We start from the raw sequence: 1962 nt of genomic DNA, 5'->3' as shown, positions 1-1962 counted from the left end.
TATACATGTATATAGATACAAATATATAAATTAAAAAATGTCAATGATGTTGACAGAAATGTTACAAAAAAGAGTATTACAGACTTCCGTGAAATTTGCTCCTGCATAGAAAATAACGACACAGAAATTGAGAGGCCAGAAAAGTATTATAAAACACTAGTGAAAAATCACAATGTATCAGTATCATACATCTGAAAAAAATAAGATATACATCTGAAAAAATAGGAGCAAGACATCAAAAAGAAGATAAGATAAAACCAAAGAAATTTTTGTATAATACAAAATACCATAAATTTTCACCAAACCACAAAGGCTAAAAAAGAAACTAATAACAAAAATGACGATAAAATTTACTCAGGACCTAAAAATAGGCATACTCAGTTACTCCTTTACTCAAGATTATTACCACATTTCTGTGCAATACTTCAAATTATTACTCAGGTTCCTTGGAAATTTTTAGTCCTAACTATTAGTCTTTGGTTACTTAGTACTCAGTTATTCAAGGTTATTGCTCAAGTACTGAAGGTATTATTCAGCCATATATATCACAGCTACTATTATTACTATAAAGAATGATGACAAAAATCACTCAAGACCCAAAACATAGTAAGGAAAGACATGACAAAATCATTTAAGACTCAAAAATAGTAATTAAAAAAAAAGTCATTTGCTCCCGTATCCCCTAGAGCAGCAGACGCCACAGCTGTCGATCTCGGAGTGTAAGCGACCACCTGGACTGCGGCAGGGCGTAGGGGGACACTCAGGTAAAAGCACCTCTAATTCACCCTTTTCACCTTTATGTACACAAACCCGGTACTCTACACGCTCACATACACGGTGTGTGAAACGTCCTATGGCCTGTCACTGTAGCTGGAAGGTGTTGCATTCCGTAAATAAGGTCTCGGAAGGGGCGGGAGTTGGGATCCAGCAGGAAGTTAACTGTCTGCCTGCTGCTTCTGCTGGGCTTCTCTGCTTCTGCTTCTGCTCGAAAAGGTGATTTGATTAGGCTCTCTGCCAGTCGGGAATTGTCAGAGGCCTAGCAGGAGGACAAGAGCCCGTTTCCCTGACGAATCGCCAATGACACTGGCTGCGAGAGAGAGGAAGACTAGGGAGGGAATGGCTCGGGATTTTAATTGCTGGGACCTACTCAGGTCTTTATTTGAGATTATTACTCGGTTGACACTGTGTTTGTCAAGACCAACAGCCAAGTATTAACCATGAATGCAAGACTGTTACTCAGTTACAGTTATTAAATATTTCATTATTGAATTACACAAAATTATTCAGGATTATGATTATCATCACTTATGGCTATTAATCTATTATTATTTGTTTACTTGAAGTTATTAATTGCATTTCTTCGGTATTGCTACTCTTACTCAGTACTGTGTTGCTCAAGACACACTCAGTTACTCCTTTACTCAAGATTATTACTACATTTCTATACAATACTTATAATTATTACTCAGGTTCCTTGGAAATTTTAGTCTTAATTATTAGTCTTCGGTTACTTAGTTAGTACTCAGTTATTCAAAGTTATTGCTCAAGTACTGAAGGTATTATTCAGCCATATATATCGCTGTTAATATTATGTAGTACCAGTATTACATTTAATAGCACCTTGGTTTTCATAATTCTAACACTCCATAATTTTTTATATTTTTTAAAACTCACCAAAGGGTAAATTACTACTCTGGAGGCAGGCTTTAAATGGAAAAAAAAGGTAACTTGGAAGACCCATGGAGGTCCATGGGTTGGCAAGGTTGAGGAGTCTGGGTCAGAGAGATGGAGACATGATCATAGCATTTGCTGAAATATTTGTTGTGAAACCTAGTTTTTAAGGCTAAGATTGATTAGATCTACAAGTCAAAAAAGTAACACCTTAAAGTAACCCACTTTAGACTGAAATTATGTACTCAATTGACACCAATCTATGCAAACAAATGTCATGGGGTAAACAAT

General features: G+C 36.0%; 1 protein-coding gene across 1 annotated transcript in view; it reads left to right on the top strand.

Moving 5' to 3' along the window:
• The first annotated feature begins 725 nt into the window (after positions 1-725).
• Positions 726-1962, top strand: part of LOC125031131 — a 15907-nt gene continuing 14670 nt past the window's right edge. Inside the window, exon 1 of the mRNA XM_047621659.1 lies at positions 726-764. The gene's annotated coding sequence lies outside the window, so the exon portion shown is untranslated. The remainder of the gene's footprint in view (positions 765-1962) is intronic.

The sequence above is a fragment of the Penaeus chinensis genome, chromosome 12 (genome assembly GCF_019202785.1).
Source record: "Penaeus chinensis breed Huanghai No. 1 chromosome 12, ASM1920278v2, whole genome shotgun sequence".
In the NCBI taxonomy this organism is placed as follows: Eukaryota; Metazoa; Arthropoda; class Malacostraca; order Decapoda; family Penaeidae; genus Penaeus; species Penaeus chinensis.
Note: the sequence above shows the minus strand (reverse complement) of the source record. Positions and strands in the feature narration are given on the sequence as shown.